This window comes from Eucyclogobius newberryi, unplaced genomic scaffold (assembly GCF_026437365.1).
Source record: "Eucyclogobius newberryi isolate DKJ021-1_F unplaced genomic scaffold, fEucNew1.0.hap1 SCAF_3, whole genome shotgun sequence".
NCBI classification, from domain to species: Eukaryota; Metazoa; Chordata; class Actinopteri; order Gobiiformes; family Gobiidae; genus Eucyclogobius; species Eucyclogobius newberryi.
Genome location: NW_027315945.1, coordinates 715238 through 735668, shown reverse-complemented (window position 1 = coordinate 735668; position 20431 = coordinate 715238).

The window sequence follows — 20431 nt, the reverse complement described above, 5'->3', positions numbered from 1 at the left end:
AGGCTTATCTTAAAAGAAAGGCGCACAGATGTGTTGTTGACAAAAGGCACATTGACATTTTTAATACAGAATATGATTTATTCATGAATAAGTTCTTTGTTTTTATGAACAATAAGATCTTTCATAAAAACATAGGTCACAGTGAAATTTTACATATTTTTTTGTCCATAAATACAATCATATTAATTTATGTTGAGCATCATCCATAAATTTATCCTTGAAATAGGCACAATAGTCAAGACGGGTCAAGACAGGTCAAGAAAAAGGCAAGGTGGCGGCGCATGCTATTTCCATCCCCCATGACTTCTACTGCGCACCCTTGACGGGCAGCGGGCGTGGCTCGTTCAGCCGGACACACATTGGACCCCAGCTTCCAGAACTACCAGCCGCTAAAGCACAATTCAGAGTAACCCACAGCGCGGCGTGTCGTGGGCGTGAGCCTCGCCACAGCACTAGAGTAAAACATACATTAGTGGCGGTAGAATTAAATGGTTCAAGTGGAAAATGCAGAGACTACCTGGGGACAGGAGGATGGGGCGTCGACAACAGCCCAATCTGAGGCGGAAGTGGGAGTGGCAGAGGAAGAAGGAGGAAGGGGTTTTTATACTGAGTAGAGTGACACCTGCTGGCCAATTTGATGAAAACCATCCACACCATCACATATAACCCTGTCTGTAAATACCCCCCCCTTTTTTTTATTATGTTCAGCGTCTTTGGGTCACTGAAAAGCGCTATATAAATAAAAGTTATTATTATTATTATTATTATTATTATTACATATGTATTTGTGTTCTTTGCAACATAAACATGCACAGGGACAGTGAGCTGCTGGTCAAATGGTCAATGGTCGATCATGGAGAATTATTGCCTGACCAGCCAGTCCCAACATGTTTTGACAGACAACTTTACAAAACCTTCTGCATTTGAACAGAATGCAGGAGGGACTGGTTGGTCAGGCAAGAATTCAAAATAAGCGGCAATTTCGCTGTCACAGCCTCGGCTGCTATGGCTTTCAGGCCAAGTGATAGTGTCTGCTTCTCCTTAGATGTTTTCTCGGCTTGATGCCAATGATTTAACGCTTCTCAAACACACTGACATCTTTTCAATGACAGCGTGATTTGTCTTGTGGTTCTTTCAGAAATGAGAAGAGATTGATGGTGTATTTTTTGCTTTATACATTTGGCGTTTAGTCAGAAATATAACTATTTGCCTCAATTGTGCCATTGTTTTTGGATCTCTTCCTTTAAAATAGACAAAAATACAATGTTTTAACCCGAACTCTATGTCCAGCACATCTTTTCATTTGCGGCTGAGATCCGTGTGTGCGGAAGTCATAGTGTCTTGCTGTACCACCCAATATTGGCTTTAAAATGTAGACATGTTTGAATGACTGCCACCAGAAATGAATGGTTTGCCCAGATTTCTCTGTCTATTCCAGAATACTCCAGCCCCAGCCCTGTTTAATGTGGTCAAATCTGTTGGATTTATCCGTCTATATTACGAGTTTACCTCTGGAGATAAAACATTTCTGCGTTGGAGCAGACATATAATGAGCTTGGACACTTATTTCTTGAAAATGTCTAAGAAATCGAAGAAGAACAACACCTGCAGTGTGGGGACCTGCAGTGTGGGGGACCTGCAGTGTGAGGGACCTGCAGTGTGGGGGACCTGCAGTGTGGGGGACCTGCAGTGTGGGGGACCTGCAGTGTGAGGGACCTGCAGTGTGGGGGACCTGCAGTGTGGGGGACCTGCAGTGTGAGGGACCTGCAGTGTGGGGGACCTGCAGTGTGGGGGACCTGCAGTGTGAGGGACCTGCAGTGTGGGGGACCTGCAGTGTGGGGGACCTGCAGTGTGAGGGCGCCCCAGGGCACTGTCCTCGCGCCCTCTCTCTTCACCCTCTACACTGCAGACCTCAGACATGGACAGTTGTGTCCTGCAGAAGTTCTCTGACCACTCTGCCATCATGGGACTCATCACAGACGATGATGTGGAGGACAGAGGACTGGAGCAGGACTTTGTGGAACCACCTCCTCATCAACGCGGAGAAGACCAAGGAGATGGTGGTGGACTTCCACAGAGGCCACGCCCCCCTCACCAGTGAACATCCAGGGACGGGACAGGCCACGCCCCCCTCACCAGTGAACATCCAGGGACGGGACATTGAGAGAGTGACTCATACAAGCCCTTACTGTCTGCAGATTGTCCACATTATCTGAAACACGCTGCTGAAGTTCCTCAAAGCGTGCTACAGTAAGTCACTGCCTCTGACACAACCGGAGCTATGGTTGCTAACAACTCGGCTCTCAGAGACTCCATGGCATGCTGCACTTTGGACAATCTCGAGCCACAGCCAATGACTACTTTCATTCTCTCCCCCTTCCGGCGCAAAGAAGTCGTAAGAGTCTCCATCCGAACCGGCGGGAATCTGCGTCTTGTTGAAGCTTCATCAATAACAGACTGCGAGAAGTCAGGATCTTTCTCAAGGTCTTTATTTGGTGCAAACAGGGAAAACAGGCAAAACAGTAGCTTGTTGTTTCGTCTTGCAGCTGAGCTCCTCCTCCTTTGTCTTGTATAGCTGTATAGCTGAGCTGTTGCTTGGGTCTGATAAAATGGCATGACTTTAGCTTTAAGATTGTTTGCACATGTTCACAGATAATCAGAAAGTATACAGAAAGTACACTGTAAGAATATCGTGTCCCATATGATAAATAGGACACAAATATAATTTAAATGCATAACAATAGTTTGGTCAACATTCACAATTCCCCCTTTTGATCACATCCACATGTGATCACACTAAAGAGGCGCCAGACGCAACCTCGCAAAATAATAGAACGTAAACCCCCAAAAACATATTAAATGGTTAAAAAACAAATTATATAATTCAGCAAATCCATAAAAGAAAAGATTTAATAAAAATAACCCATCATGGACATAAAATGGTGTGAGACAAGGAGCATCCCCAACTAAACACATGATGGATGTAGGAATCAGATTCGTCAGTTGTAGAAAAAGGTTCAGTTGCAAATCATCTGGACTTAGTTTTAGAAAAAGAAAAAAAAAATGTTTAGACTCATCCAAGAGTCATTGTCAATTTGCAAATTAGCAGATTCTTCAGATTCAGGATAAAGTATAGGAGTCTTGTCATTATCGGAGAAAGAGTCATGTTTGGCAGAGTAATAGTCAGCATGTGTCATCGGGGTCAGAAGATGTGCAGGTTGTCTAGCAAGAGCAGGTGCAATCAAGCATTCTATAAGTCATCATAATCAAGACACAGACAATAACAATAATATTGGTGAAAATCAGAAACAGCGCCAGCCCAAGGCCCAAAGATGTGGTATAACCAGGGAGACCCAAGGGGCATGGGTGGTGGTAGATGATTCTGGCTTGACATGGGTTGACTAATTTACATCATTTGGGGTCCTTGAAATTGTGGAACCATTTGATGGAGACCATATTGAATTCTACTCTGGGGGCAGTTTTGTGCCCAATGTCCGGTCCCAAAGCAGTTCAAGCATTGATTAGGAGCCACATTGAACCTGTTTTGTCCTCTTCCACTACAAAATGTGTTACGCCCACATCCTTGATTGTAGATGATTTGTTGAAGCAGGTGTTTTGGTGTTTGCATTTGGGTCTGTGGCCAGTGGTGCCACCCGTGGTGGTGCCATAGTGGGTTGTAACGTGTCTCATGACCATTATAATTGCCGTAGCAAGCTGTTGGGTACTGTCTGAACTGGATACTCTTCAGTTGCCACAGTCATTACCTTGATAGATTTATTTTCCTTCTTTTTTAACATTCACATCTTCCTGGAGCTTTTTAAGTTGTAGTTTGAGCACTTCCAATTCCATTTTCCCGCACATTCAGTCCTTTCTTTTCTTTCAGGTACTTAGCAAAGTGATTTTGGCAGTTGGCATCAAACTCTTCTTCTGTTTTGGAGTAGAGGCCAACAACATCAGCCAAATGATCCTGGACAGATTTGGGTTGTCCTTTTACCAGCGTAGTAAAGAATATGATGGTGTTGCCGGTTCCTGGTTGTATGGGCTCTCCAGTTGCATCATGGAACAGTGCTTTAGCTCGTTGCTTGTAGGTGAAATAGTCTTCATCATTGTTCATTTCCAGAGCTATCAGTGTGTTGGGAATGCAGGCTGAGTACATTTATTTTAGCACCTGGGTTAACTGAGGCTTTATGGTGGCGAGTTGTGTGGATGCTGTAACTGGAGCGTGAATCCGCTTGGATACTTCAGAACGGACTTTGGCCTCTGTGCGCTCGTCTGTTGCTCTTACAAGAACTGCAGACACATCTCCCCAACAGAGAGTTTCTCCTGCAGTATTTGTGGTCAATGCTCTGAGGAAGGCCGGAGCACCTTGTGTCAGTTTTGGCAGTTTTAACTTCAGCCCATCCAGATCTTTCAATGTGAATGGTTGGTACACTGCTTGGTTATTTGCAGTCATTCGGAGAGGAGCAACGAGAGGAGGAGGAGCCTCTTCATCGCTGAAAAGCTCATCATCTTCTTCCTTGGTGCCTTTGTGGATGGGGAATAGATGAAGTTCACCACTCAACCCCCATTCCTGTGAATGCTCCCACCACATATTGATTTGGTGTTGACCCAGTTTAATGTTAAAGAGTTTAAACCCTAACCCTGGAGCAGCAGCATCAGAGAGAGGGAGAGGAAGAGGCTGGACAAAGTCATCAAGAAGTCCAGCTCCGTCCTGGGCTGTGCTCTGGACTCGGTGCAGGAGGTGGGGAACAGAAGGGTCCTGGCTAGATTCACATCTATGCTTGACCATGAGTGTCGCCCCCTGCAGGACACTCTGTCCCCTGCAGGACACTCTGTCCCCTGCAGGACACTCTGTCCGCTCTGGAGAGCAGCTTCAGTGAGAGACTGATCTACCCTCGCTGTGTGAAGGAAAGGTTTCGCAGGTCTTTCCTTCCTGCTGCTGTCAGACTTTATAACAAACACTGTTAGTCCTGAACACTCACAATACTGACCTAACCATGTTCAATTCCATCATATGTGCAATTACTGTTGGAATTCATGTGCAATTACTGTCGTGATCACATGCAATGGTATTTATGTATTTATTTTTATCTTTATTATTTACCCCTCCATCCCTTGTTGGGAAATGGGAGTTTCTGATTATAGAAGATCTTCTACTGAAAGTGTTTTTCAAACTTCCTATAAGTGATCTGTTCTTTTCTTCTGTATCTACCTCTGTATCTACCTGCGTTGCAACATTGAAATTTCCTCATGTGGGACAATAAAGGAATATCTTATCTTATCTAAAACCATTTTTTTTCTATTTTTCTATTCCTCTTTGCATGTAGAGTTTCTCCTGTGATTGCTTTCTTTTTTGAGCCTCTATCAGTTCTGCTTTGATGATTTTGTCCCCCTTTTTTCTCATGTTTTCGGCGTGGATTTTTTCCGCTCCCCTCATCTGTGCTGGAGCCCCAGTCTTTGATTTTGTTATTCACTCCAAAAGAGATGCGCTTATAGGCTAGTTTTTCTGTTTCATTTTGTTTTTGCTGAGAGTTTGTACTTGTGTTTGATGCTCTTTTGGTTTCACTTCAGTTTCAACTTCATTCTCCTGCGGGGAAGGAGCGCGGCTCTCAGGTTTGTTAGCCGTGTTTGCGTTGTTAGCCTCGCTAGCTTGTGATATGGGGTGTTTTCCAATGGAGCCGTCGGCCATCAGCCTTATTTGTTTTGATTCCGTGGAGCTACCGGACTTGTGTCTTCCTTGTTTACTCATCTCTCGTCCTTGTTTTTTGAGATTATTTGGGTCAAACCATGATTTTAAAACCACATTTTGTAGCAGCGGCGTCAACTCCGCAGAAGTCCGCAGATGATGTTCTATTGTATTTTACTCTGTCCGTCTGCGAGAGTCAGATCTCTCCTTCACTCTGGAACGCCTCTACTTTTTCCCAAGGAGGTTTTTTGTAGTTTTTCCTGGCCGAGAAGGAGGGTCTAAGGACGGACAGAGGACTCTGGGACATTGCCCCTATGAACATTGTCTGTTTTTCACTGTCGCCCTCGAGGAAACTGCTGTCGTGATTTTGGGCGTTACAAAAATAAATTATATTGAATTGAATTACATTGACGAAACCAGACATTTCCATACCCAATGTGATGCATTTTCTTCAAGAGATTGGTCCAAAGTCTGGATACAAAATGAATATACAAAAAACTGAAATCATCTCATTCTGGCGCCCCCTTCTGACCTCTTGAAACAACAGAATCTCTTAGATATTTAACTGTGGTGCGCTATTGAGACCTATCAAGAAGTTTGAATACAAATTATACTGGCGTGGCGGCGGTGTGGCGGCGGCGTGGGGAGGGCCGATCATTGCCGCTTGCCGCTATATTTCTAATTATTCTAATTCATCTCCTTGACGGGGGTTTGGAGGCCCGGGACCTTCAGCCCTCATCGCAAGAAGCCACAAAACGGCATCAACTTCTGTACATTTGTGTTGTCCATGTTTCTCGCCTGCCAATCAACACTCTTTAAAACTACATCTACAGACCGGGCTTGATGTGAAAATGGTGTCCGAGAAAATTAAAAACACAATCTGTAGTTGGCGTTATTGGGAAAGGCTAACATCGCCGCACAACTGGACGATAGCCACTGACTGGCAGTAAAAAAACACAATTAAGAAATGGAAATCATTACATTTTCTCAAAATTAATTGACGGTGTTAAATTTTGCAGTGCTTTTGAATTGGCTTTATGAGGCCATTACAAGGCCCTGATGAGACCGACGCCTCCAACAACCCAGGGATTTTCTGGGGACTGGTCAGTTTTGCATCTTCCTTAGACACTGCGCTTAAGGAGCACTTGGAGCGTCTGTGTTCAAAGGGACATCCAAAACGATTCAGAATGAGCTCCTGGACTGTAAGCTGGCTGTGAATAAAAACTACATTTGTGAAGAAGTGAAAGCAGCTGATTTCTTATCTATCCAAGCAGATGAGACTTCAGATGTATCGAACCAGTGTCACATGCACTTGTGCTCCGTTACCTTCACCGCAGAGATACTGGAGCGGGGTTTTTTGTTTTCTTTATTACACTGGATAATGCCACAGCTGAAAGCATCGCTGAAGAGGCTGGGTATATTGATCCTGCCTGAAGATAAAGCACATTTGCACAATGCACATTGAAAATGCTAAATTGTTGAAGTTTGCCAAAATTTAAAACTTAAACTTAGAATTCATTATTGCATACAACTATGAATGTAGTGAACGTGAGCCTATTATTTTAGACAATCAGTTGGACTCCTAGAACACGTGTCGGTAACTAAAGGGAACTAAGCACTCTACTGACAAGATTAACTACCCTCTGTGGCTAGATGAAATCTTTATTTATTTTGTTTTCTAATTAAAAACATTTTTTTTAATTTTTTTTTATTTCAATACAGAGCTTGTGTGGGCTGTGAAGTACAAAACTAAAAATAGAACGCCATTCAAAATTAATGTTTTTTTCATGAATCTCAAAAACACAATCTGCGCAAATAAACAAAACCCAAAGGAAGCAAAAAAGCAAACCAGGCCAAGAACCTTTTCAAAAAGGCCGTGGCTGCAGAGCTGCGACGTGGTCAAATAACCCAGCAGTTTCAGGAGCCGCGGCACAGCCATATAGTCTCATGGCTAACCTTAACCCTAACCCTAACCCTGACCCTGACCCTGACCCTAACCCTGACCCTGACCCTAACCCTGACCCTAACCCTGACCTTAACCTTAACCCTAACCCTAACCCTAACCCTAACCCTAACCCTAACCCTAACCCTAACCCTAACCCTGACCCTAACCCTGACCCTAACCCTGACCCTAACCCTAACCTTAACCTTAACCTTTACCCTGACCCTAACCTTAACCCAAACCCTGACCCTAACCCTAACTCGGCGCGGTCAAATAACCCAGCAGTTTCAGGAGCCGCGGCACAAAAAAACCCTGCAGTTTCGGCCGTGCAGAGAAAAGATTGATCCCTCCTGGTGACGAAGCAGTGGCAGATCAACAGCCGTATTATTGAATATCATAAATAAAGAACACATCACATTTTGACAATGAAAGGAAAAACTGTTGATGAGAGAAAATTGAAAGAGCATGAGCATGTGTTATTTACATAAAAATTACATAAAATGGCAAAAGACGTTCAAACCAGAAGAGACGATTTTTAGCCGATATTCTGCTACTAAAACCAAAAGACCATCAAACAAGTGCCATCTTTCCAATAAGAGAAAAATCAAAGAAACATCAAAATGAAGTCAAAAGTGCATCTCTTTTGGACCTGGATTTAAAAACAGAAGGTACAGATAAAGAGAGCGAGCAGACAGGGGTACGAGGTCGACAGGGTGTGTTCTAGGTCGACAGGGGTACAAGGTCGACAGGGTGTGTTCTAGGTCAGTTATCCATTTGCTTAATCTCAGTAAACATTGGTAAAACTGCTTCTCTATTATTGACCAATGACTTTTCTTTTTGCTAGTTTGGGACCAGAGGAGACAGATCCTTCCAGACTGTTCCAGACTCTGGAACGATCTTCCGCTCTCCCTACGGTCACTGGACTCACTATTGCTTTTAAGGCTCAGCTTAAAACCTTTTTATTTAGTCAAGCCTTTTAATTGCAGTTGTTTTAGGGACTGCATTGACAGCATATTGTTGTATATGTATTGCTCACTGTAAGTTTTTTGTGTTTTTATTGTTTTATTCTGTGTTTTGTGAAGCACTTTGTGACATTTGTCCATGAAAGGTGCTGTACAAATAAAATGTACTTACTTACTTTTGGAAAGCCAGTGATGAGACTGCTGTTGTCAATTTGGGCTTTACAAAAAAAAACCTATTCCATTGCTTCATAAGAAATATCAAGGTCAAGATGCTCCAGATACATTAAAAGCCTGCATATCATTCATACAGTTATTTAACTGGATGAGCATTCCCTACGGCTTCAATTTACTCAAATGAACGTCCTATGTGAGAGCGGGCTTACTGCCTTCAGCAGGCAAATGCTAGACCAGACTTAAATCCTCTTTAAGCAGGCTTATTGGCACGGCTTTAGAGGAGTCAAGACTAATGTACTTATGAGGTCAAGCCCCGGTCAGAAATAAACCTCATTTTAAGAGCAAATTGTTCTGCATTTTGGACGTGTCTAGATCAAACCATGACATTTTATTTACAAAAGCAACAACAGCAATGGGTCCGGTCAGTGTAGAAGTGCATCTGGTGTAGAAGTGCATCTGGTGTAGAAGTGCATATGGTGTAAAAGTGCATATGGTGTAAAAGTGCATCTGGTGTAGAAGTGCATATGGTGTAAAAGTGCATCTGGTGTAGAAGTGCATCTGGTGTAAAAGTGCATCTGGTGTAGAAGTGCATCTGGTGTAGAAGTGCATCTGGTGTAGAAGTGCATATGGTGTAAAAGTGCATCTGGTGTAAAAGTGCATCTGGTGTAGAAGTGCATCTGGTGTAGAAGTGCATATGGTGTAAAAGTGCATCTGGTGTAAAAGTGCATCTGGTGTAGAAGTGCATCTGGTGTAGAAGTGCATATGGTGTAAAAGTGCATCTGGTGTAGAAGTGCATCTGGTGTAGAAGTGCATATGGTGTAGAAGTGCATATGGTGTAAAAGTGCATCTGGTGTAAAAGTGCATCTGGTGTAAAAGTGCATATGGTGTAGAAGTGTATCTGGTGTAAAAGTGCATCTGGTGTAGAAGTGCATCTGGTGTAGAAGTGCATCTGGTGTAGAAGTGCATCTGGTGTAAAAGTGCATCTGGTGTAGAAGTGCATCTGGTGTAGAAGTGCATCTGGTGTAGAAGTGCATATGGTGTAAAAGTGCATCTGGTGTAAAAGTGCATCTGGTGTAGAAGTGCATCTGGTGTAGAAGTGCATATGGTGTAAAAGTGCATCTGGTGTAAAAGTGCATCTGGTGTAGAAGTGCATCTGGTGTAGAAGTGCATATGGTGTAAAAGTGCATCTGGTGTAGAAGTGCATCTGGTGTAGAAGTGCATATGGTGTAGAAGTGCATATGGTGTAAAAGTGCATCTGGTGTAAAAGTGCATCTGGTGTAAAAGTGCATATGGTGTAGAAGTGCATCTGGTGTAGAAGTGCATCTGGTGTAGAAGTGCATATGGTGTAAAAGTGCATCTGGTGTAGAAGTGCAACCGGTGTAGAAGTGCATATGGTGTAGAAGTGCATATGGTGTAAAAGTGCATCTGGTGTAAAAGTGCATCTGGTGTAAAAGTGCATCTGGTGTAAAAGTGCATCTGGTGTAGAAGTGCATCTGGTGTAGAAGTGCATATGGTGTAAAAGTGCATCTGGTGTAAAAGTGCATCTGGTGTAGAAGTGCATCTGGTGTAGAAGTGCATATGGTGTAAAAGTGCATCTGGTGTAGAAGTGCATCTGGTGTAGAAGTGCATATGGTGTAGAAGTGCATATGGTGTAAAAGTGCATCTGGTGTAAAAGTGCATCTGGTGTAAAAGTGCATATGGTGTAGAAGTGTATCTGGTGTAAAAGTGCATCTGGTGTAGAAGTGCATCTGGTGTAGAAGTGCATCTGGTGTAGAAGTGCATCTGGTGTAAAAGTGCATCTGGTGTAGAAGTGCATCTGGTGTAGAAGTGCATCTGGTGTAGAAGTGCATATGGTGTAAAAGTGCATCTGGTGTAAAAGTGCATCTGGTGTAGAAGTGCATCTGGTGTAGAAGTGCATATGGTGTAAAAGTGCATCTGGTGTAAAAGTGCATCTGGTGTAGAAGTGCATCTGGTGTAGAAGTGCATATGGTGTAAAAGTGCATCTGGTGTAGAAGTGCATCTGGTGTAGAAGTGCATATGGTGTAGAAGTGCATATGGTGTAAAAGTGCATCTGGTGTAAAAGTGCATCTGGTGTAAAAGTGCATATGGTGTAGAAGTGCATCTGGTGTAAAAGTGCATCTGGTGTAAAAGTGCATCTGGTGTAAAAGTGCATCTGGTGTAGAAGTGTATCTGGTGTAGAAGTGTATCTGGTGTAAAAGTGCATCTGGTGTAAAAGTGCATCTGGTGTAGAAGTGCATCTGGTGTAGAAGTGCGTCTGGTGTAGAAGTGGGTCTGGTGTAGAAGTGCATATGGTGTAAAAGTGCATCTGGTGTAAAAGTGCATATGGTGTAAAAGTGCATCTGGTGTAGAAGTGCATCTGGTGTAGAAGTGCATATGGTGTAAAAGTGCATCTGGTGTAGAAGTGCATCTGGTGTAGAAGTGCATATGGTGTAGAAGTGCATATGGTGTAAAAGTGCATCTGGTGTAAAAGTGCATCTGGTGTAGAAGTGCATCTGGTGTAGAAGTGCATCTGGTGTAGAAGTGCATCTGGTGTAGAAGTGCATATGGTGTAGAAGTGCATATGGTGTAAAAGTGCATCTGGTGTAAAAGTGCATCTGGTGTAAAAGTGCATCTGGTGTAGAAGTGCATCTGGTGTAAAAGTGCATCTGGTGTAAAAGTGCATCTGGTGTAGAAGTGTATCTGGTGTAGAAGTGCATCTGGTGTAAAAGTGCATCTGGTGTAAAAGTGCATCTGGTGTAGAAGTGCATCTGGTGTAGAAGTGCGTCTGGTGTAGAAGTGGGTCTGGTGTAGAAGTGCATCTGGTGTAGAAGTGCATATGGTGTAAAAGTGCATCTGGTGTAAAAGTGCATCTGGTGTAAAAGTGCATCTGGTGTAAAAGTGCATCTGGTGTAAAAGTGCATCTGGTGTAGAAGTGCATCTGGTGTAAAAGTGCATCTGGTGTAAAAGTGCATATGGTGTAGAAGTGCATCTGGTGTAAAAGTGCATCTGGTGTAAAAGTGCATCTGGTGTAGAAGTGCATCTGGTGTAAAAGTGCATCTGGTGTAGAAGTGCATCTGGTGTAGAAGTGCATCTGGTGTAAAAGTGCCTCTGGTGTAAAAGTGCATCTGGTGTAAAAGTGCATATGGTGTAGAAGTGCATCTGGTGTAGAAGTGCGTCTGGTGTAAAAGTGCGTCTGGTGTAGAAGTGGGTCTGGTGTAGAAGTGCATCTGGTGTAGAAGTGGGTCTGGTGTAGAAGTGGGTCTGGTGTAGAAGTGCATCTGGTGTAAAAGTGCATCTGGTGTAGAAGTGCATCTGGTGTAGAAGTGCATATGGTGTAGAAGTGCATATGGTGTAGAAGTGCGTCTGGTGTAAAAGTGCATCTGGTGTAAAAGTGCATATGGTGTAGAAGTGGGTCTGGTCTAGAACCAGAGGAGCAGCAGAACCAGAAGAGCAGGAGAACTAGAGGAGCAGGAGAACCAGACGAGCAGGAGAACCAGAGGAGCAGGAGAACCAGAGGAGCAGGAGAACTAGAGGAGCAGGAGAACCAGAGGAGCAGGAGAACTAGAGGAGCAGGAGAACCAGAGGAGCAGGAGAACTAGAGGAGCAGGCAGTGCTCAGCCAGTCCTATTTTATTCGTTAATTTCTAGAACTTTTAATTTATAGTTCCTCAAGTGCCTCTTGAGTTCGACGTGTGATCTGAAAAACATTGGACATCAAACAAATAAATCCAGACCGACAGTTTATACTATGCAAAGGTTCGATACATTTCCAATATGACCCGACTAACTGGAAAACCTCCTAGAGAATTTTACGTAGGACTTTGGCTATGTGAACCTCCAGACCAAAATTCCACTTTATATATTTAAAAAAATAACATTAATTTCCTACCTACAAAGAAATAAGTTAAGGCCATCACCAGAGCTGTTGCTCCTCTGAAGAGACAATGTGCTCTCCTCCCAGTTACAGAACCCCGTGAAGATGACCCCGTCACGCTAATTGAAGTTTGAACTCCTGATGGAGTTCAAGAGAGGGAATGTTGTCATTAATAAACCTTTAATATTGATATTGGCTTCACAGGCACACTGCAAGTATACATATATTCTTGCTCTATCTGCATCTCTCTCATGGACTCAAGGTCAGGTAACTCTTACTGTCTTATCTGTCTCGGATCAAGTCCTACTTTTCTTCTGCCTCCACCTGTTTCTTGACTGATAAAGAAGAAGAATAAATTCTTCTTCATACGACCACGTCCTGTTTCGTTTTCTCAGATATATTGAATCCAACACCAATGATAATTTTGGAATGTCTCTGGTCGAACACAAGTCCATTCCTAATGAAGGGCCCCCGAAAGCTCCCCGGCGGCTCCTGGCTCCAATGCTCACAAAGATTTGGACACACTACCACCACTTGTGCTTCTCCTGGTGTTCTGAGCACATGTGTTTTACCTTCAAAAGTCACAGAAGAGTCGCGCCGAAAGAGAACTCAGTTTTCTCCTCCTGAGCTAAAAACTAACGCCTTCCTTGATAGTAATTTGAGTACTCTAACGTTTTACCCCCCCAACTGTGGTCCAGAATGTGTGTCTCCAGAATGTGTGTCTCCAGAGTGTGTGTCTCCAGAGTGTGTGTCTCCAGAGTGTGTGTCTCCAGAGTGTGTGTCCAGTGTGTGTGTCACCAGAGTGTGTGTCTCCAGAATGTGTGTCTCCAGAGTGTGTGTCTCCAGAATGTGTGTCTCCAGAGTGTGTGTCTCCAGAGTGTGTGTCTCCAGAGTGTGTGTCTCCAGAATGTGTGTCTCCAGAATGTGTGTCTCCAGAGTGTGTGTCTCCAGAATGTGTGTCTCCAGAATGTGTGTCTCCAGAGTGTGTGTCTCCAGAATGTGTGTCTCCAGAATGTGTGTCTCCAGAGTGTGTGTCTCCAGAATGTGTGTCTCCAGAATGTGTGTCTCCAGAGTGTGTGTCCAGTGTGTGTGTCTCCAGAGTGTGTGTCTCCAGAATGTGTGTCTCCAGAGTGTGTGTCTCCAGAATGTGTGTCTCCAGAATGTGTGTCTCCAGAGTGTGTGTCTCCAGAATGTGTGTCTCCAGAATGTGTGTCTCCAGAGTGTGTGTCTCCAGAGTGTGTGTCTCCAGAGTGTGTGTCCAGTGTGTTTGTCTCCAGAGTGTGTGTCTCCAGAATGTGTGTCTCCAGAGTGTGTGTCTCCAGAATGTGTGTCTCCAGAGTGTGTGTCTCCAGAGTGTGTGTCTCCAGAGTGTGTGTCTCCAGAGTGTGTGTCCAGTGTGTGTGTCTCCAGAGTGTGTGTCTCCAGAATGTGTGTCTTCAGAATATGTGTCTCCAGAGTGTGTGTCTCCAGAATGTGTGTCTCCAGAATGTGTGTCTCCAGAGTGTGTGTCTCCAGAGTGTGTGTCTCCAGAGTGTGTGTCTCCAGAGTGTGTGTCCAGTGTGTGTGTCTCCAGAATGTGTGTCTCCAGAATGTGTGTCTCCAGAGTGTGTGTCTCCAGAATGTGTGTCTCCAGAATGTGTGTCTCCAGAGTGTGTGTCCAGTGTGTGTGTCTCCAGAGTGTGTGTCTCCAGAATGTGTGTCTCCAGAGTGTGTGTCTCCAGAATGTGTGTCTCCAGAATGTGTGTCTCCAGAGTGTGTGTCTCCAGAGTGTGTGTCTCCAGATTGTGTGTCCAGTGTGTGTGTCTCCAGAGTGTGTGTCTCCAGAATGTGTGTCTCCAGAGTGTGTGTCTCCAGAATGTGTGTCTCCAGAGTGTGTGTCTCCAGAGTGTGTGTCTCCAGAGTGTGTGTCTCCAGAATGTGTGTCTCCAGAATGTGTGTCTCCAGAGTGTGTGTCTCCAGAGTGTGTGTCTCCAGAATGTGTGTCTCCAGAATGTGTGTCTCCAGAATGTGTGTCTCCAGAGTGTGTGTCTCCAGAGTGTGTGTCTCCAGAGTGTGTGTCTCCAGAGTGTGTGTCTCCAGAGTGTGTGTCCAGTGTGTGTGTCTCCAGAATGTGTGTCTCCAGAATGTGTGTCTCCAGAATGTGTGTCTCCAGAATGTGTGTCTCCAGAGTGTGTGTCTCCAGAGTGTGTCTCCAGAATGTGTGTCTCCAGAATGTGTGTCTCCAGAATGTGTGTCTCCAGAGTGTGTGTCTCCAGAATGTGTGTCTCCAGAATGTGTGTCTCCAGAGTGTGTGTCTCCAGAGTGTGTGTCTCCAGAATGTGTGTCTCCAGAATGTGTGTCTCCAGAATGTGTGTCTCCAGAGTGTGTGTCTCCAGAATGTGTGTCTCCAGAATGTGTGTCTCCAGAATGTGTGTCTCCAGAGTGTGTGTCTCCAGAGTGTGTGTCTCCAGAATGTGTGTCTCCAGAATGTGTGTCTCCAGAATGTGTGTCTCCAGAATGTGTGTCTCCAGAATGTGTGTCTCCAGAATGTGTGTCTCCAGAGTGTGTGTCTCCAGAGTGTGTGTCTCCAGAATGTGTGTCTCCAGAGTGTGTGTCTCCAGAATGTGTGTCTCCAGAGTGTGTGTCTCCAGAATGTGTGTCTCCAGAATGTGTGTCTCCAGAATGTGTGTCCAGTGTGTGTGTCTCCAGAGTGTGTGTCTCCAGAATGTGTGTCTCCAGAGTGTGTGTCTCCAGAATGTGTGTCTCCAGAATGTGTGTCTCCAGAGTGTGTGTCTCCAGAATGTGTGTCTCCAGAATGTGTGTCTCCAGAATGTGTGTCTCCAGAGTGTGTGTCTCCAGAGTGTGTGTCTCCAGAGTGTGTGTCCAGTGTGTGTGTCTCCAGAGTGTGTGTCTCCAGAATGTGTGTCTCCAGAGTGTGTGTCTCCAGAATGTGTGTCTCCAGAGTGTGTGTCTCCAGAGTGTGTGTCTCCAGAGTGTGTGTCTCCAGAATGTGTGTCTCCAGAATGTGTGTCTCCAGAGTGTGTGTCTCCAGAATGTGTGTCTCCAGAATGTGTGTCTCCAGAATGTGTGTCTCCAGAGTGTTTGTCTCCAGAATGTGTGTCTCCAGAATGTGTGTCTCCAGAGTGTGTGTCTCCAGAGTGTGTGTCTCCAGAGTGTGTGTCTCCAGAGTGTGTGTCCAGTGTGTGTGTCTCCAGAATGTGTGTCTCCAGAGTGTGTGTCTCCAGAGTGTGTGTCTCCAGAATGTGTGTCTCCAGAATGTGTGTCTCCAGAGTGTGTGTCCAGTGTGTGTGTCTCCAGAGTGTGTGTCTCCAGAATGTGTGTCTCCAGAATGTGTGTCTCCAGAATGTGTGTCTCCATAATGTGTGTCTCCAGAGTGTGTGTCTCCAGAGTGTGTGTCTCCAGATTGTGTGTCCAGTTTGTGTGTCTCCAGAGTGTGTGTCTCCAGAATGTGTGTCTCCAGAGTGTGTGTCTCCAGAATGTGTGTCTCCAGAGTGTGTGTCTCCAGAGTGTGTGTCTCCAGAATGTGTGTCTCCAGAATGTGTGTCTCCAGAGTGTGTGTCTCCAGAATGTGTGTCTCCAGAATGTGTGTCTCCAGAATGTGTGTCTCCAGAGTGTGTGTCTCCAGAATGTGTGTCTCCAGAGTGTGTGTCTCCAGAGTGTGTGTCTCCAGAGTGTGTGTCTCCAGAGTGTGTGTCCAGTGTGTGTGTCTCCAGAATGTGTGTCTCCAGAATGTGTGTCTCCAGAGTGTGTGTCTCCAGAATGTGTGTCTCCAGAATGTGTGTCTCCAGAGTGTGTGTCTCCAGAATGTGTGTCTCCAGAATGTGTGTCTCCAGAGTGTGTGTCTCCAGAGTGTGTGTCTCCAGAGTGTGTGTCCAGTGTGTGTGTCTCCAGAATGTGTGTCTCCAGAATGTGTGTCTCCAGAGTGTGTGTCTCCAGAATGTGTGTCTCCAGAATGTGTGTCTCCAGAGTGTGTGTCCAGTGTGTGTGTCTCCAGAGTGTGTGTCTCCAGAATGTGTGTCTCCAGAATGTGTGTCTCCAGAATGTGTGTCTCCAGAGTGTGTGTCTCCAGAGTGTGTGTCTCCAGATTGTGTGTCCAGTGTGTGTGTCTCCAGAGTGTGTGTCTCCAGAATGTGTGTCTCCAGAGTGTGTGTCTCCAGAATGTGTGTCTCCAGAGTGTGTGTCTCCAGAGTGTGTGTCTCCAGAGTGTGTGTCTCCAGAGTGTGTGTCCAGTGTGTGTGTCTCCAGAATGTGTGTCTCCAGAATGTGTGTCTCCAGAGTGTGTGTCTCCAGAATGTGTGTCTCCAGAATGTGTGTCTCCAGAGTGTGTGTCTCCAGAGTGTGTGTCTCCAGAATGTGTGTCTCCAGAATGTGTGTCTCCAGAGTGTGTGTCTCCAGAATGTGTGTCTCCAGAATGTGTGTCTCCAGAGTGTGTGTCTCCAGAGTGTGTGTCTCCAGAATGTGTGTCTCCAGAATGTGTGTCTCCAGAATGTGTGTCTCCAGAATGTGTTTCTCCAGAATGTGTGTCTCCAGAATGTGTGTCTCCAGAATGTGTGTCTCCAGAGTGTTTGTCTCCAGAGTGTGTGTCCAGTGTGTGTGTCTCCAGAATGTGTGTCTCCAGAATGTATGTCTCCAGAGTGTGTGTCTCCAGAATGTGTGTCTCCAGAATGTGTGTCTCCAGAATGTGTGTCTCCAGAATGTATGTCTCCAGAGTGTGTGTCTCCAGAATGTGTGTCTCCAGAATGTGTGTCTCCAGAGTGTGTGTCTCCAGAGTGTGTGTCTCCAGAATGTGTGTCTCCAGAGTGTGTGTCTCCAGAATGTGTGTCTCCAGAATGTGTGTCTCCAGAATGTGTGTCTCCAGAATGTGTGTCTCCAGAGTATGTGTCTCCAGAGTGTGTGTCTCCAGAATGTGTGTCTCCAGAATGTGTGTCTCCAGAATGTGTGTCTCCAGAGTATGTGTCTCCAGAGTGTGTGTCTCCAGAATGTGTGTCTCCAGAGTGTGTGTCCAGTGTGTGTGGTGTGAATGCATTGTAAGCAGCACATTCTGGACAGTAATCTTATATTCTATTCATTCAATTTTAAAATGTTGCTTCCAGCCCACAAACAAATGTGACCGACAAATGTGGCCCGCGTTTCCATGGAGATCGGCCGTGGATGAAGCCCACATCTGAGCACGCTTTGCTCGTCCCTACAGGAGGAAAACATGTAAATACACACTTTAAACCGTACGTGTTAATTCATGCACACGTGTTGTCTTAAAATAAGGGCATAATGCTCCCAAAACTGTAAAAGAAATAAATGTGGTTTTAACTGCGTTAGCCACAGTGATTTGAGTGAAAGTTTGGCTCGTAAACTGCAGCTAACACAGTGAAAATCCATTTAAACATTTGTATTTGGTTAGCTTGCCAACAGACACTAATTGTGTGTAACTTGGTGGTAGATTTGCATGCATTTTACATTTACTATTTTTTACACAAGCAACACAAGTCTTTAATTATATATTTACTTGTAAATCACATCATTCAAGCCTCCAACTAATTATTTAAATTGTATGAATGATGGAATGGAAGGTTTTCTCCTTTTTTATTCCCTGATGTTTAGGATTAAATTAAAATTAAACATTGCAGCATGACAGGCGTCTCCGGGATGGACACATCACTTTTAGATTGATTCTTTCCCACATCAGCGTGCTATCTGCCTCTGCACGCGTCTGTGCTGAGCGTATGTATCTTTGACCACGACTCTCTGGTCGAGAACTCCACCTTATGGGTGGCGCTTTGTATCTTTACCGACGGACATAGACTCGTCTGCCCCGCCCTAGATTTAGCTTTCACTAAACTAATTGTCTCAGACAAAACTCGACCAAAGCTTTTAGTATTAAAACTGGCTCTTGACCAGTGGGTCGGTGCCAGGCTCTTCCTGGTCTTTACAATAGGCTTAGTGCCGACCGACAACCTGACCAATGAGTGTTTGGATAAATTAAGATATTCCTTTATTGTCCCACATGGGGAAATTTCATTGTTGCAACGCAGGTAGATACAGAGGTAGATAGAGAAGAAAAGAACAGATCACTTAAAGGAAGTTTGAAAAACACTCTCAGTAGAAGATCTCCTATAAACAAAACCTCCCATTTCCCAACAAGGGATGGAGGGGAAAATAACCAAGACAAAAATAAATAAATAAATACATAAATACCATTGCATGTGATCACGACAGTAATTGCACATGAATATGTGTCACGACAGCAACCGCACATGGATTGCACATGAATTTCACCGCAACTGCACATGAATCACGACAGTAATTGCACATATGACGGAATTGCACATGGTTAGGTCAGTATTGCGAGTGTTCAGGACTAATAGTGTTCTGACCCTCTCCCCAGGCTCCTGCTGCTGCGCTTGAACACCAGTACAATGGGCTATTGTGTCTAGTAGAAGTATTTACATGTTTAATTTTAATAGTGTTTAAATAGTAATACCAGTGGTCACCAAACTTTTTGACTCGAGGGCCACATTGGGTTCTAAAATTTGGCCGAGGGGCCGGGCCAGGAAAATATGGTGTGCTTGTGTGAACTAATGAATTACTATAAATTACACACAAGATTTGACCTGTAACTTGTAACAAAGCAACAAATGCATTAAATAATAATTAATTGTCTACTGTCTTCTACTGTCCACAAGAGTCTTCTACTGTCCACAAGAGTCTTCTACTGTCCACAAGAGTCTTCTACTGTTGTCGAAGACTGCGAGAGGCGAGGATTGTTCTCAAGTTCTTTATTTGATAAAAACATGGAAAAACAGGCAAAACAGTAGCGTGTTATTCGTCTTGCAGCTGAGATTCGACCCGTCACAAGAATTAGCTGTGTTTTATAAAGCTGTTGCTTGGGTCTGATAAAATGGCCTGACGTTGATATGACGTCCGCTTTAAGATTGTTTAGACTAGTCCACAGATAATCAGAAAATACACAGAAAGTTCATCGTGACCCATATGCAGCAAGATTGTCGTGACTCATGATAAATAGGACACAGACATGACAATAAATTGATCAATATCCACAATTCCCCCTTTTGATCACATTCACATGTGATCACACTAAAGAGGCGCCAGACGCAACCTCACAAAATAACAATGTAAACCCCCCAAAAACATACTAACTGTTTAAAAATCATATTAAATCATTGTATAATATCGCAACTCAATAAAAGAAAACATTTATTAAACATAACCCATCATGGACATAAAACGGTGTGAGACAAGGAGCATCCCCAGTTAGTGTAAACACATGGTGGGATATACTCATCAGATTAGTCAGATTCTGGAAAAAGTATAGGAGTCTTGTCACTATCAGAGTTAGATTCGTGTTTGGCAGAGTTATAGCATGTGTCATCAGGGTCAAAAGATAAGCAGGTTGTCTAGTAAGAGCAGATGCAATCAAGCGTTCTATAAGTGATCTAAGACAGCACAGCATCCAATCACAATACATAGGAAATAATATTGGTGAAAAACAGAAACAGTGCTAGCCCAAGGCCCAAAGATGAGGTAAAACCAGGGAGACCACAAGGGGCAAGAGTGGCGTTAGAAGATTCTGGCTTGACATGGGTTGACTCATATTCATTATTTGCCGTCTTTGAAATTGGCCAGGTTGGTTTGGGGCCATTTGGTGTTGACCTCTTTGTGTCTGCCCTATGGGGCAGTCTCGAGCCCAATGTCCAGTTCCAAAGCAGTCCAAGCACTGATCAGGAGTCACGCTGAACCTGTTTTGTCCTCTTCCAGCTCCTGCCCCACGTTCTCTTC